This window comes from Vicugna pacos, unplaced genomic scaffold (genome assembly GCF_048564905.1).
Source record: "Vicugna pacos unplaced genomic scaffold, VicPac4 scaffold_20, whole genome shotgun sequence".
NCBI classification, from domain to species: domain Eukaryota; kingdom Metazoa; phylum Chordata; class Mammalia; order Artiodactyla; family Camelidae; genus Vicugna; species Vicugna pacos.
The window spans coordinates 78,902,490-78,922,511 of record NW_027328741.1 but is presented as its reverse complement, the minus strand read 5'-3'; positions in this window follow the sequence as shown (position 1 = coordinate 78,922,511).

Genomic DNA, 20,022 nt, shown 5'->3' with positions numbered 1-20,022 from the left:
GTTTCAACCACATAGTTTCACATCATTAACATAAGAGATCTTTTCATTTCTTGGGAACAGATTTAATTACATCCATCAATGTCTTCTATTTTTTAATGTATAGGTTTTCATCTTATTTGTTACCTTGATTTTAGGTATTCTTTACATATGTAAATAATTATATATATTACATTTGTAAACTGGTTCCCTACACAAATATAACAGGCAGAAGGCAGTGGCAAGATATATTCAAAGTCTTGAATGAAAGAAAGCTGTAATCTAAGATAATTTATCAAGCAAGTCTATTTTTTAGAATAGAAGGAGAGATAAATAACTTCCATAAAAGTGAATACTTAAAGAATTTAGCAACAGAAATGAAATAATGAAAGATCTAGTCTAAAGAAAAAAAACAGAAATCTATAGAAAGTAGAAAGAAATAATTAGAAAGACAATAGCTGCCATGACATAAAATAGAATATACATGATGTTGTAAAACAGGACATCATAATTTTTAAGGGTCAGAGAGCGAAACAGGACAATACAGAGTATTTTCTTCTTGTTTCTCTTCTCTGTAGGAGGGGTTAGAGTTTGTATTCCTATCAGTCAAAATAAACAGATATATTAACGGGTCAATACACATACAAAAGACGGTAACCAGAAGTCAAAAGCTTACAATGAATTAATAAAGCCAAAAAGAAACCAAGATAATAAAGAAAAGTTATATAGCCACAAAAAGAAAAAGAAATGAACAAAAAGGAAATACAAAATCAACTGGGAAATGAAGTTCAATATGGAAATAAACAGCAATCTATCAATAATTATCAAAATTGTTAATAGACTAAGTGCTTCAATCAAAAGATATTTATTGTCAGATGGGATATTATAACAAGACCCTACATTATGAAGCATACAAGGGACCCACTTTAGTAAGAGGAAAACACATCAATTGAAAGTCAGAAGATGGAAAAATATATTCCATGCAAATGGACATGACAAGAAAGCAGGACTATGAGTACTGACTTCACACAAAATAGACTTTCAATGAAAGGCCATAGAGAAAGATAAACAAGGACATGATATAATAATTAAAGGAGCAAAACAAAATGAGGGTATTATACTCATTAAGATATATGCACTCAATATATGAGCACCTAAATAAGTAAAGCAAATACTAATAGATAAAAAGGGAGAAATCGGAGGGAACACAATCACAGTAGGAGACTCTAACTTCCCATTACCATGACTAGACAAGCTTTCAGACAGAATATAAATAATAGAACAAAGATACTAAAATATACGATGAAATAATTGGAGTTGGTTGATATTTTCAAAACACTACTTCTCCCCAAAGCAGAATATACATTCTTTTCTAGTGCACATGGAACATTTTCAAGGAAAGATTATGTACTCAGGTACAGAAGAGGCCTCAACAAACTTAAGAAGATAAAAATTTTTTCAAGCATCTTTTCTGAGTATAATACCATGAATGTAGAAATAAATCACAGAAAAACAGGGAGAAAAATTTACGGCATGTAGATTAAACAACATGGTACTAAAACAAGTAGGGGAGGTGAAGAAGTAAAATAATAAATAAAAAATATATCGAGATATATGACAAAACCCTATGCAAAGTTTATGTAATACAGATAAAGCAGGCTTTAGAGGGAAGTTCATAGTGACAAGGCCCTCTTCAAAGAAGAGCAATTTCAAATAAATAATCTAATGTTCTATAAACACTAATCATGAAAGAAGAGCAAACAAAACCAAAAGTCATCAGAAAGAGGGAAATATTTAAGGTCATGGAAGGAAGAATTGAATTAGAGTTTAAAAAATAGAAAAAATCAAACTATTTTTTGAAATAGTAAACAAAATTGACAAAACTCTGGACAGACTCATCAACAAGAATAGAGAGAGTACACAAATAACATAAGAAATGACAATGGAGAAAATACAAAGAGTACAACAAATTTGCAAAATATCATAAGGGAATAACATGAGCAACTATATGGAAACAAACTGGAAAAAAAGGAAGAGATTCAGAAGTTTCTGGAAACATTCAGCCAACCATTTTTGCATTAAGAAAATATTGACCATTTGAACAGAGAGATCACCAGAAATGGAATACAATTATCAATAAAATAAAAAATCGCTGCAAACAAAATTCAGACCCTAATAGCTTCACTGGGGAATTTGACTAATCATTCAAAGAAAAATCCATGCCACCCCTCCTCAAACTTTTCCAAAAGCTTGATGTGGAGAGAGTACTCCCAATCTCACACCATAGGGCCAACATCAAACTGATACCAAAACCAGAAAAAGACACTACACCAAAGACAACAATAGGACAATATCATTGATAAACATAGATATAAAATTCTTTATGAAATTATTAACAAACAGAATCCAACAGCATGTAAAAAGAGATTACACACCATGGCCAAGTTAGGTTCATACCAGGAACACAAGGATGGTTGAACATATGCAAATCAATCAATCAATTGTGATACACCATATCAACAAAGCAGGACAAAAAACCACATGATCATCTCAGTAGATACAGAAAAAGCATTTCATAATATTTAACACCTATTTGCAATAAAAGTTCTTATCACAGTGGGCATAGAGGGACCATATCTCAACATTATGAAAGCTATTTATGACCAACATATAGCCAGCAAAAATCTCAATGGTGAAAAACTGAAACCCTTCCCAAAAATCCTGAGACAAGACAAGGTTGCCCATTCTCACAATTTCAATTCAATATAGTCTCAGAAGTCCTAGCCACAAAGATCAGGCAAGAAAAAGAAATAAAATGATTCAGACTGGAAAAGAAGAGGTAAATTTGCCACGATACACAGACATGACACTATATAAAGAAAACTGTAAAAGCTTCACTAATAAGTACTTAGGCTAAAAAAGGAACTGGGCAAGGTACCCAGAGTAATGTACAGAAACTAATAGCATTTCTTTACACTACCATTCAATCAACAGGAAAACAAATATAGAAACAACCGCTTTTATAACTGCACCCAAAACTACTAAATGCTTAAGAATAAATCTAACCAAGGAGGTGAATATCTTATACAGGGACAACTAGAAAACATTGATTGAGGAAATAAAAAAAATTTGAAGAATTGAAAAGATACCCAATGGACATGTAACGGAAGAAACAAAATTGTTAAAATGGCCATACTGCCCAAGGCAATCAACAGACTTATTGTGATTTCCTAACGAATTATGAAAACATTTCTTTTTAGGACTGAACCAAATGATCCTAAGACTTACACAGAGTACTAAAAAATCCATAATTTCCAAAGCAATATTCAAAATAAAGTAAGAGGCTGGAGGAATAAACCACCAGGTCTCCATACACTTTTGCAGAGATACAATAATCAAAATGACAAGATATTGGTACAGAAAGAGGCATATGGAAAAATGGAACAGAATACAGGGCCTAGGAATAAATCTACAGACGTATGTTGAATGAATCATTGACAGAGTAGCCAAGAATATTACAGAGAAAAGACCATCTCTTCACCAAATGCTGTTGGGAAAACTGGATAGCAGCATACAGAGCAATGGAGTTAGAACACTCCTTCATTGCATACACAAGAATAAACACAAAATGGCTTGAAGACTTCAATGTACGGGAAGACACAGTAAATCTCCTAGAAGAAAACAAAGGCAAAACACTCTGAGGTAAATCTCAGCAATGATCTCCTAGAACAGCATACCCAGGTAATGGATGTAAGTGCAAAATTAATAAATGGAACCTAATTAAACATAAGTTTTTGGACAGTAAAGGAGATCATAAACAAAGCAAACTGACAACCTACAGGACTAAAGAAAACATTTAGAATTGATGCAACTGACAAAGTCTTAATTTCCAAAATATAAAGACTTTATACAACCTAATAATAATAATAAAAAACAAGAAACCCAATCTGAAAATCGGCAGAAGCCCTAAACAAGCAATTCTCAAATAGACACATACAAATGCCACACAGATATATGAAAAAAAAATTCTCACTATCATTATTATAGAAAGGCAATTTAAAACTATGATGAAGTATCACCTCACAATAGTCACAATGGCCATCATTCAAAAATCCACAAACAATAAATACTGGGGAAGCTGTGGAGAATATGAACCGTCATACACTGATAGAAGGAATGTAGTTTGGTGCAGTCATTGTGGAATACAGGATGGGGATTCCTCAAAAGAATAAAAATTGACAATATACATTCCAGCAATCCCACTTCTGGGTATATATCAAAGGGAACAGTAATTCAAAAAGACACCTGCACCCTGATGTTCTTAGCAGTGCTATATATAACAGCCATGACATGGAAGCAACCTAATGGTCCAACAACTGATGACAGTATTCAGAAATTATGCCATAATTACACAATGGAGTAATATTCTGCAATAGAAAATGATAAAACAATGACATTTGCAGCAAAATGGATGTCCCCATAAAGTGACGTTCTAATTGAAGTAAACCAGAAGGAGAAAGAAAAATAATACATGACATAACATATGTGTAATATTAAAAAAAATTTCGATGAGAACACAATGATTTCATGTACAAAATTTAAGCACACTCACAGACCTAATAAAAGATTTTATGATAAATGCGGAAAGGGACTTTGAGAGGATATATATGGGAGCTTTCATTTATAAAAAGTTATCCACTATATATAAAAATAGATTTTTTCAAAATTTCTTTCGTATGACACAGGGCAGTAAGTTAAATATCGTGAAGTAAACTTTAATAGTTACACAAATGTATACATGTATGGGAACACTGTGATCTACCCCACAGATTTACACATTGTAAATGGCTGTACTTCAATGATAAATAAATGAATAAATATGTAAATAAATAAATAATATATAAATTAATAAGTAAATAAATAAATAAATAAATAATATCTAAATAAAAAAATTTAGTAATAAATGAAATACAAAGATTCACACTACTTAAATTTTCACCTCAAATTCTAGGGGAAATCTGAAAGAAAAAAGATGATAATTGAATGAATGATAGTAAGGAAAATAAGAGAAACAATTGAAAATATAAAAAAAAAATACCTTAGTCTTTTTCTTTTAAACATAAAGTGGACAAAAGTTTAGGCTGATAAAGAAATTAAAGACTCAATTAAACTTAGAAATAAAAGAGAATATATTACCACTGATGTTGTAGAGATGCAAAGCATCATAAGAAATTACCACTAGACAATGATTTGAATGACTTACAACAAAAGACAAATTCCCAGTAACATATGTCTTCCAATACTGAATCAAGAAGAAATAAGAATGTTAAATAGAGCAAAAGTGTATAGGAGTAAATCAATAATCCAAACTTCCCAAACAAGAAAATATTTGCAAGACGACTTTACTGGTCTTTACTGTCATTCATTTGAAGAAAATTTCTCACCAATTCTTCCCCAAATCTTCCAAGAATTTGAAGGGTGTGAAAGATTCCAAACATGTTTTATGATGCCAGCTTTATATGCATAACAATGATAGAAAGGACATTATATACAAAATATAGAATATTATCCCTGATGAACATATGTGCCAAAATTCTCAACAAAACACAAGCAAAATGAATTCAACAACACATTTAAATTATAATACACACACATGAGTAAAGGGATTAATCCCTGGGTTTAAGGATACTTCAAAATATTGGCATCAATAAAGGTGACATCCCACACTAATAGAATGAGAAATAAAACTCACATAATCATCTCAATACGTGTGGAAAGTGCATTGTATATGATGCAACATACTTTTAAGATACTCCCATCAAATTAAATTAACCCTGTCAGTGGCACGATATCATTTACACACAAACACTGTGTGGAGAGAAACGAAGCAGTTCTCTGTTTTTGATTCTAAGAAGAAGGCTTTATATAGGACATACACAATGCCTCACATATCATTTAAGTTATAACAATGATAATAATCTTAAGCTATTTATCTCCCCATTCTACTGCAGTAAGCACAGGATGTTAAATGATCAAGGAATGTTTTAAAGTTCATCACGGAACTTCATTAAGTACGCCATCTCTTATCCAGCTGGCTGTGCCTTTCTTAGGTTGTCCTCCTCTGAGTATCTTACCCAGAATAAGATATCCATCCATTCATACTGGATACATTGAGTAGGCCATTTCTTATCCAGCCTGGATATGTGACATTCCTCACAGCTTGTTTATCAGTTCAGTCCATGGGCTTATTCTCTAGAGCCTTCAGACAGGGGCCTAAAAACCCAACATCCCTTGACCGAAAAATGGATGAAGAAAATTTGATGTATATATGCAATTAAATCAATATTTTGCATACCTATCAACAGTTTCCTTGGTGTTCCTTTTTCTCCATAATCTCACCAATATCTATTTGTTTTCTTTTTGATGAGAGCCTTCTGACAAGTGTGAAGTCTTGTCTCATTTTTGGTTTATGACTTTCCTAATAATTTATAACTCTGAACATATTTTAATGGGTCATTTAGCCAACTGTATGTTTTCTACAGAAATTTGATTCATGTCTATCTATTCAGTTCCTATGGACATTTTTTTAATTGGATTGTTTGCTCTCTTTTGTTGTTGTTGTGGGGAAAGAGTTTGCCATATATTTTGGATATTAACACCACATTGGAAAATATAACTTGCAAATATATTCTCCCATTCTGTTTGTTCAATTTTCATTTTATTGATCATTTCTTCTGCAGTGTAAAACTCTTTAGAGTGATACAATCGTATTTTGTTAGGTTTGCTTCTGCTTCCCATGCCAGAGGAGACATATGTAGAATCATATGAAGTCCAATGTCAGAGTGTACTTTTTATGTTTTACTCTAGGATTCTTTGTTTTCAGGATTTATGTTTTATATGCCCAGGAGTGGGATTGCTGGGTCATATGAAATGTCTAATTTTATTATGTAAAGGAACTTCCATACTGTTTCCAAAGTGGTTGCATCAATTTTCATTCCCACCAACAGTGTTGGAGAGTCCCATTTTCTCCACAACTACCCAATTCTTTACAGATTGTAGACATTTGAATGACAGCCCTTTTCAATAGTGTGAGGTAAAACATTATTTTATATTTGTCTTACATTTTTATAATGATTAGAAATGTGAGCATGTTATTTTTCCTGTTTGTCATCTGTGTGTCTTCTTTAGAGAATTGTCTTCTGCTCATTTTCTGGCTGAGTTGTTTGTAGACTTTTGAAATGGAGTTGTATGAACAATGTGTGTATTTTAGAAATTAGCCTCTTTTTGATTGCATTGTTTCCTAATATTTTCCCTCATACGGAAATTCATCTTTTCATTTTGTTTATTTTGCTGTGTAGAAGCATTTAAATTTAATTAGGATTTTTGTTTATTTTGTTTTTATTATTTTCAGCTTGGGAGAATGACATAAGAAAATTTTGCTACAATTTATGTCTTGTTTTGTTTATGTTAGTTTCCAGGATTTTTATTGTGTCATGTATTATATTCACATATTTAAAGCATTTTGAGTTTATTTTTGTACAGTGTGAGGGAGTGTTCTAATTTCATTGATTTACATGTAGCTATCTAGCTTTCTCAACATCACTTGCTGAAGACTGTATTTTAGACATTGTATATTTTTGTTTCCTTTGTCATAGTTTAGTTAACCATAGGTGTGATGTTTTATTTCTGCCTCTGTGTTACATTCCAGTGATATAGATGTTTGGTTGTTTTCCAGGATTTTGCGGTTTTGATTTAGGTATTTTTGTACTATAGTCTGAAATCTGGGATGGTTATAGGTTATGCCTCCAACTTAGTACTTTTTCCTCAGTGTTTCTTTTGCAGTTCTGGTTCTTTTGCAATTCCATACAAATCATAGTACTGTTTTTAGTTCTGTGGAAAGTATCATGTAGTTCGATTTGAATCAATTTATATCTGTAGACATCCTTTGTAGTATGTATATTTTAAAATTATTAATTCCTCTAAACTAAGACCTTGAGATTTTTTTCCATTTCTTGACATTATCTTCAGATTTCTTTATCAGTGTCCTATTCATTTTATTATGTTTTTTTCATAGGTTTTTCATTTTTTGATCTGATTTCTTATGGATCTTTTAAAATTATGGATTATTTCATTGTTTGTGTAAAAAATGTGACAGTTTTTGTATATTAATCATGAATCATGCTACTTTGCTAAATGTCTTTATTAGATTTAGTTGTTTTGGTTTGGAGAATCTTTAGAGATCACTATATAGATTATCATGTCATCTAAAATAATAACAGTTTTACTTCATTCAATCCAACTTGAATAACATTTTTTCTTGTCCGATTACTGTTACTAGAACTTCCCATACTGTGTTTAATAAAACTGGTGAAAGTGGGCATCCTTGTCTTATTCCTTAATTTGGCTTTCAGGTTTTCACTTTTGCATATTATGTTGTCTGTGGTCCTGTAATTAACGACTTTAAATATGTTGAAGTATATTTCCTGAATCCTACTTTGCTAAGAGGTTTCTGCCATTGTTGCTTTTGTTGTTGTGGTTGTTGTTGTTGCTGTTGTTGCTGTCTTAATGAATAAATGTTGAATTTTACGAAATGCTTTTAATGGATTTATTGGGATGACTATGTCATTTTCTCTTTTCCTTTTGTTAATGTGGTGCCTCAAACTGATTGATTTGTGTATGTTGAACCTCTCTTGTGACCCTGCAATGAATCCAAGTTGATCATGGTGTATGATATATTTTAGGTATTGCTGGATTTAGTTTGCTAATAATATTTTGTAGAATTTTTGCTTGTAAATCTATCAAATATAATGGCTTGAAATTCCCTTTGCCAGTACTTTTTTTGTTGGTTTTGCTATCAGGGTGATGAAAGCTTCATAGAATTAATTTGGGAGTTTCCCACATCTTCACTATGTTTGAATAGTTTGAAGACTATAAGTTCTGCTTTGTGTAATTTTACAGTTCTCCACGGGAGCTGTTTATATCTGCACTTTTATTCAACAGTTTTTTTAAATGCAGATTCTATCTTTCTTCTAGCAGTTTTTTCAAATAATTTGTTTCTCCTTATCTCTGTGTCTTTCTAGACATTTGTTTATTTCTTCTAATTTGTCCAGTTTATTGGCATGTAAGTGTTGACAAAATGATCCTTTTGTATATCTGAGGTAACAATATTTATTTCTCTTCTTTTCTTTCTTAATTTTTTTCTTTGGATCATCTACCTTTTCTTCATGATGCACTTGGCTAGAGGTTTATTGAATTGCTTATCTCAAAAAGAAAACATAAAACAAAATCTTTGGTTTTATTACTCTTTAGCATAGATTTTTTTCTCTATAATTTATATTTAAACCTCTAATATTTAGGATAATGTTTTTTCTGTTTTTTCAATTTTTTTAATTGATTTACAGTCATTTTAAAAATTTGTCTCCAATTCCAGCGTAGAGCACAATTTTTCAGTTACAGTGACCATATATACATTTTTTGTCCCATTTTTTGCCTTTCAGCTGCCATAAGATCTTTTATAAAATTCTCTATGTTATACAGTAGAATCCTGTTTTATCTATTCTACAATTTTGGCCTCCCAGTCTATCTCTCCCAACCCCCCGTCACATGGCAACCAAAACTTTATATTCTATGAATGTGGGTCTATTTCTCTTTTGTATTTGTCCTCTTTTTGTTTCGTTTTATTTTGTTTTTAGATTCCACTGATAAGCCATCTCTTATGGTATTTTTCTTTCTCTTTCTGGCTTACTTCACTTAGACTGACTTTCTCCAGGAGCATCCATGTTGCTGAAAATTGCATTATGTTGTCAGTTTATATGGCTGACTAGTATTCCATTGTATAAATATACCACCTCTTCTTTATCCAGTCAACTGTCGATGGACATTTAGGCTGTTTCCATGTCTTGGCTATTGTAAATAGTGCTGGCTATGAACATTGGTGTGCAGGTGTCATCCTGAAGTAGGGTTCGTTCTGGATATATGCCCAGGAACGGGATTCCTGGGTCATGTGTTAAGTCTATTCCTAGACTTTTGAGGAATTTCCATCTTGTCTTCAACAGTGGCTACACCCAATTGCATTGCCACCAGCAGTGAAGGACAGTTCCCTTTTCTCCACAGCCACTCTAACATTTTTCATTTGTGGATTTTTGAATGATGGCCATTCTGACTGGTGTAAGGTGATACCTCACTGTAGTTTTGATTTTCATTTCTCTGATTATAAGTGATATTGAGCATTTTGTGATGTGCCTATTGATCATTTGTATGTCTTCCTAGGAGAATCGCTTGTTTAGATTTTCTCCCCATTTTTGGATTGTGTTCTTCATTTTCTCTTATTCAGTTGGATGAGCTGCTTATATACTTTGAAGATCAAGCCTTTGTCTGTTTCATATGCAAATTATTTTCCCATTCCGTATGTTGACTTTTTGTTTTACTTCCGGTTTCTGTACTGTGCAGAAGCTTGTAAGTTTCATTAGGTCTCATTTGTTTTTTCTTGCTTTTATTTCTTCTGTGAGAAAATTTTCGAGAATTGTCAGTTAATATTTTGCCTATATTTTCCTCAAGGAGTTTTATTGTATCTTGAAGTATGTTTAAGTCTTTGATCCATTCTTATTATATTTTTGTGTGTGGTGTTCTAGCTTTATTGGGAGTGCTCTAGCTTCATTGATTTACATGCTGCTTTCCAGTTTTCACAACACCAGTTGCTGAAGTCTGTCTCAAATCCATTGTATTTTCTTGCCACCTTTGTCGAAGATTAATTGACCAAAAGTTTGTGAGTTTATTTCTGGTCTCTCTATTCTGTTCCATTGGCCTATATGTATGTTTTCCTATCGATTCAGTGCTGTCATGTTGACTGTAGCTCTATATTATTATCTGAATCATTAGCATAAAGAAATGTCACTGATTTTTGAATCTTAATCTTGTAACCTGCTACCTTGCTGAATACTTCGATCAGTTTTAGTAGTTTTTGTCCGGATCTTGCAGGGTTTTCTATATATAGTAACATATTACCTGCATATAGTAAGACTTTTACCTCTTCCTTTCAAATTTGCATCCCTTTTACTTCTCTCTCTTGTTTGATGGCTGTTTCTAGGTATTCCAAGTCTATGTTGAGTTGGAGTGGAGATAGTGTGCATCCTTGTCTTGTCCCAGATTTTAGTGGGAAGGTTTAAATTTCCTCACAATTGATTACTATGCTAGCTGTAGGTTAGTTATCTATAGCTTTCATGATGCTTAGTTATGTTCCCTCTATGCCCACTTTGGTGAGAGATTTTATCATACGTCGGTGTTGAATTTTATCAAATGCTTTTCCTGCATCTATTGAGATGACCATGTTGCTTTGGTCCTTTCTCTTGTTGATGTGCTGTATTACATTTTTTGACTTGTATACGTTGAACTACCCCTGTGTCCCAGGCATAATCTCTACTTGGTCATGAAGTATAATCTTTTTTCTGTGTTTGGATTCTATTTGCTAGTATTTTGGTGAGGATTTTGGCTTCTGTGTTCATCAGTGATATCGGCCTATGATTCTCTTGTTTGGTAGTGTCTTTGCCTGGTTGTGGTTTCAGGGTGATTGTGGCTTCATAGAATGACTGGGAGTATTCCTTCCTTTTCAATCTTCTGGAAGAGTTTAAGAAGCACTGGTATGAGTTCTTCTTTGTATGTTTTGTAGAATTCCACATTGCATCAGTCTGGTTCTGGACTGTTATTTGTAGGGAGGTTTTATATTGCTTTTTTGATTTAATTTCTGGTGCTCTGCTTGTTCAAGGGGTAAGTTTCTTCTTGATTCATCCTTGGTGGACAGTATGTGTCCAGAAAATTGTCCGTTTCCTGTAGGTTATCGAGGTAGTTTCCATAAACTTTTCATAATATTCTCATATGATATTCTTTACTTTTATTTTATTTGTTGTAATTTCTCCTTTCTCCTATCTTATTTTGCTAATTTTTGCTCTCTCTCTTTTCTTCTTTTTGAGTTTGGACAGAGGATGTTCGGTTTTCCTTACTTTTATAAAAAAACCAGCTTTTGGATTGGTGATATTTTTCCTATGGTTTTGTCAATCTCTATTATATTTATTTCCTCACCAATATTTATGATTTCCTTCCTTCTGCTGCCTTTTGTTGTTTTTTGTTCTTCTTTTTCTAGTTTATTCTGCTGGTGGGTTCAATTGTTTATTTGTGATTGTTCTTCTTTTATGAGGAAAGCCTTTATTGCTGTAAACTCCCCTCTCAGCACTGCTTTGCATGTGTCCCATAAATTTTCTTTGGTTTTGCTTTCATGTTCTTTTGTCTCAAGGAACTTTTCCATTTCAGCTTTGATTTCTTCCTTGACGCATTTGTTTTTCAATAACATATTGTTTAATCTCCATGTTTTACTTTTGTTCTCCTTTGTTTCTCTGTTGTTGATGTCTAGCTTCATGGTTGTGTGGTCGGTAAAGATGCTTGAGGTAATTTCTATCTTCTTAAAATTGCTGAGATTTCTTTTGTTCCCACCTCTATCGTGAAATCTGGTAAATGTCCCATGTGCACTTGGAAAGAATGTATATACTATATTTTTGGGGGTGCAATGCTCTGAAAATATCCACCAAGTGTAATATTTCTATTGTATTATTTAACTTCTCTTTTGCCTAATTTATTTTCTGTCTGGATGATCTGTCCAGTTATGTTAATGCTGCGATGAAATCTCCAACTATGATTAGGTTCCCATCACTATCCCCCTTTATATCTGTTAGTAATTACTTTATGTACATAGGTGCTCCTCTATTTGCTGCATATGTACTAACAAGTGTTCTATCCTCATCTTTTATCACTCCTTCAATCATTATAAAGTGTTCTTTATCTTTCTTTATGGTCTTTGTTTTAAAGACTGTTTTGTCAGAAATCAGTACTGCGACTCCTGTCTTTTTGGCTTTTCCATTTGTATGAAATACCTTTTCCATCCTTTCTCTCTCAATGTATATGTGTCCTTCTCCCTGAAGTGGATCTCTTGTAGGCAGCATATTGAAAGTTCTTGTTTTATTATCCACCCTGCCACTCTATGACTTTGACTGGAGCATTTAGTCCATTAACATTTATAATAATCGATGATATGTTTGCATTTATTGCCAATTTGACCTTATCTTTGCAGTTGATTTGGTATTTCCTCTTTGTTCATTTCATCTTCCTTTTATGGTTTGGTCATTTTCCTTTGAAATATCATGGAATTTATTTAGTTTTAGTGACACCCTGATAAGTTTTTGTCTTGTAGTTACCCTTTTATATAAGTCTTTTAGACCATTATTATAACTGTTTATATTAAACTGATAGTAACATGATCTCAAAACCGTCCTACCGATAACAAAAATTTTTAAAAAGAAAGACCAAAAAAAAATTCTCTATTTTCCTGCCTCCTTCTCCCTCTTTCAATGATTTGTATGTCTTTTTTTAAATTTTGTGTTTATTTTATTTATAATTCATGAGTTATCACCTTTCCAGCTGTGAGATTCTCATTTCTGTATCATCCTGCTACTTTTCTTTTTAGAGTAGACATTTAAATATTTCTTTTAGTATGGGTACAGTGTTACTAAACCCGTGTAGCATTTTGTTGTCTGTGAAAACATTTATGTCTCTTTCTACAATAAAGTATAGCCTTTCTGGTTAAATTATCCTAGGGTATATCATTTTTTTTCATTCAATACTCTGAATATATCTTGCCACTTCCTTATGTCCTGTAGTATTTGTGTAGTGAAATCAGCTGGGAGCCTTATGGGGATTCCCTTGTAACTCACTCTTTGCTTTTCCCTTTCTTCCCTCAGGATCATTTCTTTATCCTTGACTCTGGCCATTTAATTATATGTCTTGGTGTGGATGTATTAGTGTTCTCCCTGTTTGGGACACTCTGAGCTTCCTGTACATCAATATTTGATTCCTTATATATGTTTGGGAAGTTCTCAGTCATGATTTCTTCAAACACCTTTGCAATCCCCTTTGAACTTTCCTCCCCTTCTGGAACTTCTATCATGCCAAGTTTGGCATGTTTTATATTATCACATAGGTCCCTTATGCTTTTTTCATTTGTTTCTCGTTGTTCCTCTTGTAGCTCTTCTGAATGGGTGCTTTCTTTTGTACTGTCTTCTAAGTCACTAATTCATTCCTCTGCATTATCTAGTCAACTTTGCGACACATTTAGATTTTTCCTTATCTCAGTCAACGAGTTTACCTATTCTACTCAGCTCTTCTTTATAGATTTCATTTCATTTTTGACATATTTTATATCTCTAAACACTATCTTTTATTTCCTTCAGTAATTTGATCACTCCTTTTTAAGAATCTTGATCAAGTAAGCTATCAATGTCTATTTCACTGATCATCCTTTCAGAGGATTTCTCTTGTTCTTTTAATTGTGAATGGCTTCTCTGCTTCTTCATCTTGCTCCTACCTCTCTGGCACTGTGGTTTATGGAGTAAGAGATATCTAATGTGGTCCTAAGGGAGTTCCTCTACCTAGTGTCTATGTAGTAATACAACTTAGAAAAGAGAAAAAAGAGAGAGAGAGACAAGGAATTTTAAAAAGGGGAAATAAATTTTTGAAGACATTGTATAATGCATAATAGAAGAGCAAGTTGAAGCAGGGTGATGAAAAATAATAATAATAAAAATATTTTTAAATGTTTCAAAGGGTGAAAATAGGGGTATGTATAATTTCCAAAGAAGTGAAAATTTTAGGGTAACAGAAAATGGAACAGGTAAAAACAGATTAAAACAACGAGGTGGTCTGTGTCCTCCTGGAGACTGTGTTCATTTAATGTAAAGTCTTTCTGTATTCATCCTATTTTGGAAGCTCATCTTCCTGTTTTCAGAGGCCCTCCACTGGAGCCCTCAACTGTGCTGCTCCCAGTGCTTGTCAGCAAGCAGATCGCTCCTACCCCAAACACTGCGTCCAAAGCAGATCTCTTTACTTTGGGCTGGCTTGTCACTGCCCCGCCTGATGCTGCAGTGAGATGTTGCAGGCTGACCAGGCAGGAGTGGGCATCACGCCCTCTCCTAGCACCATGGTCAGGGGCTGCATTGCAGCAGAAAAGCTTGGGGGCCACACGCCCCCTCAGGTTGCCAGTCACTCTGCTGCTCTGTGCCACTCTACGGTCCGCCTCGTGTTTGCACACCAGAAGTGGGATCAGGGAAGACTGAGGAACATCCGTGTCCCTGGTCTGGCCCAAAACCCAGCTCCTTGTTGGCCTTGGTGAAGCAAGTTCTCTGAGGAACCAGGACAGAAAGATCCTAACTGTCTCAGGCTGTAGAGAAGTCTTCGTCAGGACGTTCAGGCTGTTAAGTACTTAATAATGAATGCAGATATTGCCCCTGCTGCTGCCTGGGTGCAAAGCACCAGAGGGTATGGTGGCTGTGTCTGAGCCCTAGCTCTCTTCACCTAGAAACTTTTGTGGATATTCAGACACGGTTATGCACCCTTCCACCTACAGGGCACATCTGCCCTGTTGTTTTATAGAGGGCCCAGGTTGTTCTGCCCTGTACACCTACAGCAATGACACACAGTCCCCTCCATTCCCCTGGACTGCCTCAGTGCAGCCATTCCCAACTTCCACCAAGCTCGTGCAGCATGGACCTGCCTCCAGCTTCCGGGCTGCATCTTGGCCTGGGTGTCTGTGCCTGTTTAACTTAGTTGTGTCAATCAACTAATACTCTGTACAGATCCAAGCCTTGGAGGCTCCCCCTCCGTCCTGCCAAAAACTCAGTTGGAGAGGGGTGACCCAGTGAATGAGCGCCAGTCATCTTTGAATCTCCCTCACTGTGGGACCTGTTCCACTCTGTTTTGCCTTTTCTTCTTTCTTTCTTCCTTTTCTCCTGCCAGATTTTATGCACCTTTACCTTTTCAAGAGGACAATTTTCTGCAAGATTTCTACAGGTTCTCTGGTTAGCTGAGTGGGTCTATGGATGTGAGTCTTGGTGCATTTGTGGGAAAGGGTGAGTATCAAGCATCCTTCTACTCCACCATCTTGGCCAACACCCCCAGAATGTCTCACTTTATGGTGGAAGATAAACACAGCCTTGAAATAGATGGAAGAGGTATTTCATGGAAATGATAAAATAGTGCAAATTGCAATGCTCCACTCATACAAAGTATGTTGCAAATTAAGGGCCACAATGAAAGATATATATGAGACTATATAATGAAAAAGAGATCAATATAAAAATAGAGTATTACACTCATTAATTTATATATAGACCCAGCACCATAGATAATAAGAATATTAAGAAATATTAGTAGACATGAAGGAATCATTTTATTATAAAACAATAATAGTAGATGAATTTAACGCCTCACTATTCTGATAGACAGATCATCCAGAAAGAATATCTGTAAGGAAATAGAGGTCTCAATATTATATTTGATCATTTGAACCTAACTGGGTTATTGGACACTGCATCAGAAAAGCAGAACACATAAACTTTTCAAGTGTGCACAGGATGTTATATAAGGAATTAACCACAAATTATGTCATGAAAAGTGCCTCAGGAACTTTAAGCAAGTATATATTACAGCAAGTATTTTTCCACACACATAATCATGAAATAATGCATCAACTCTAGAAAGAAGAAAAAAATGCACAAACATGTGATTAAACCACATGCTTTAAAATAATAAAATAAAACAAGGTCAATGAATAAATTAAAGAGGTAATAATATCATACGTATAGACAAATTACAATGAAAACACAGCTTCATAAAATGTATGGGATACAGCAGAGACAAAACTATGAGGGAAGCTTAGAACAATTAAGGTCTTCTACAAAGAAGAAAAATCTCACACAATGGGCCAAACATACCACCCAAAACAACAAGAAATAAGAACAAAAAAATCCCAAAGGCATTAGAATGAGAAATCTTTAATTAGTAGGTTGAAAATAAATGAAATATAAATCAAAAAATTAGTTGAAATTCCTATAAACATGAGCTAATTTTTTCTTAAAAATATTAACACACTGGTAAGCATTTAGCCAGGCTTTTCAAGAAATACACAGAGTGGACCAAAACAAAATAAGAAATGAAACAGTGGAAATAATATCATTTATTACAGAAATGCAAAAAAAGTTTATGAAATCACTATGAGCAGTTATGTGACAACCAATTGGATGACCTAAAAGTAATGGACACATTTCTAGATACGTGCAGCCTACCAACACTGAATAAAGAGAAAACAGAAAACTTGAAAAGAGCAATCAGTATTAGTTAAATAAAATGTATAATTTTAAAAACACCCCAGGGACAAAATGCTTGGATGCCTTCACTAAAACCTCTTTCCCCCCAACTATTTCAAAAAATGAAGGAGGAAGGACAATTTCCAATGTTATTCTATGAGGCCACCATTACCCTGATAAAAAATCCAAAGACACAACAAAGAAAAAATGAAAATGAAAAGCCAATATCCTTGATGAATATACATTCAAAAATCCTCAAAAGAACATCAGCAAATTAATCCAGCAATACATAGAAAGGATTATACACGATGATCAGTTGGATTCCTTTCAGAGTCACAAGGATGGTTCAACATACACAACTCCATCAGCATGACACTTATCTAATAAAGGAAGAAAAAATTCCACAGGACCTTGTCAATACAGAGAGAAAAAGGATTTGACACAATTCAACATACATTCATGACCAGAACTCTCACGAAAGTGAGTATAATGGGAACATCTCTCAGCATAGTAAAGGCCATTTATAGCAAATTATAGTACTCAGGGGTATAAGCTGAAAGCCTCCTGGGTAAATTCAGGAACAAGACAAGGACTCCTATTCTCACCCCTTCTGTTTCATAGTAATACAATAAAGGAAAAGGGAAAGAAAAAGAAGTAAAGGAAACACAAATGGAAAGAAAGAAGCAAAATTATCACCAATAATGATGGCATAACAATCTACACAGATAGTCCTAAGGACCCCACACTGACTGTTATGAATAATAAATAATTTCAGCAAGGGAGCAGGGTACAAGATTAATGTAAAGAAGTCTCTTGCATTTCTACACATTAATCATGAGATATCCTAAAATGGACGTTGAAAGAAATACTATATAAAATTCCATTCCCTGGAATATCTTAGAATAAATGTAACCACATATGTGAAAGATCTACACACTGAAAAGTATAAAAAATTAACAAAGTATTTAAAAATGATTCAAAGAAATAGAAAGATGTCTTCTGCTCTTGGATTGAAAGAGTTCATATTGTTAGCATGGCCGTACTACACAAAGAAACCTACAGATTTAGTGCAAATAATGTTATGAAGTTGTAGAATTTTCCAAAGAAGCAGAAAAAATAACCCTAAGTTTTATATTAAATCATTAAAAATTGCCAAAATGATCTTAAAAAAACAACAAATCTGTGGAGATATAACCCTCCCAGGTACCTTGCTCTACTACAAACCTACAGTAATAAAAACACCATGGCATTGGCACAAAGATATAATCAATAAAAACAGAGAACCTAGAAACAATTCCACACACCTATGAGCAATGAATCTATGATAAAAAAGGCAAAAGTATACAATGGAGGAAAGAAAGTCTCGTCAATGGATGGTGTTGTGAAAGCTGGACATCTACATGCAAAACAGTGAAATGAGAGCATTCCCTGACATCATATACAAAAATAAACTACAAGTGTATTAACGACCTAAATGTAAGACCTGATAGTATAAAACTGCTAGAAGTGAATATAGGTGATACCCTATTGGATATATATCATAGAAATATTTTCTTTTATCAGTCTCCTAGGCAAAAGAAATAAAAGCAAGAATAAGCAAGTGAGACCTAAACAAACTTGAAAACTTCTGCACAGCTAAGGACACAATGAATGAAATGAAAACACTGCTTGTGTAATTGGAGAACATTTTGGCAAACAATGCAAGTGACCAGGGTTTAATAGATGTAGGTTAATAGATGTAACATGGATTTAGGTTACACAACTCAATTTGAAAATCAAAATCCCAATCAAAAATAAGAGCATAGTAACTGAGTTAATAATTTTCCAAAGAAAACTTACAGATGAGTAATGGTCAGGTGATAAAAATGCTCAACTTTGCTAATTATTAGGTAATTGCAAATCAAAACCACAATGAGGTAACACTTCACACTGGTCAAACGGCTATTACCAAAAAGTCTACAAATGGAAAGTTGGAGACGATGTGGAGGTAAGAAATCTCTTGTATACACTTTGTAGGAATGTAAATTGATAAAGCTTCTATGGAAAACAGTATTCAGATTTCTTTAAAACCTAAAACAGAACTACCATATGAAACACTAATTCCTCTCCTAGGAAAAATCTGAGGAAAGATCCCTAAATTGAGAAGAACGAATGTTCACAACAGCACTGTTATTATCATGCAAGACTGGGAAGGAATCCAAGGGATTTACAGTAGAGTATGGACTTAAGAAGATATGATGATTCTATAAATATGCAATGGAATATTAGTCAGCCATGAGAAAGTATAACACATTGCTATTTCAGCATCCTGAATGGACTTAGTAAATATTGTGCTTAGTGAAGAAACTTAGACAAAGACAAAAGTATGTAATATAATTTATATGTAGAATTTTAAGAATAACAAATATCTATGTACATCTATCTATAGATATCTATTGATAGATGACAGATAAATAGAAGGATAGATACACAGACACATGGTAGATAAATAAATAGATAGATAGGCAGATAGATTGATTGATTGATAGAGACATGGAAGATAGATAGACAGACTAGATAGGAAGGACTGAAACAGAATGAAAGATACGGAAAAAATTTATGTTTACCAAAGTGGAAGGGAAGGACAATTTTATGGTACGATATTGAGAGATATAATGTAGTATACATAAAGGAGAGAAGCAACAATATAATCTGTATAGATCAGGGAATTATTCAAAATAACTTATAATAATTGAATGTTAAAAGTATTGTAATAATTTATAATGCAATATAATCCACATAGATGTTGGAATCTCTATGCTGTACATCTGAAACTACACAATATAGCACATCTAATATACTTCAAATAAAAATAAAACATCTC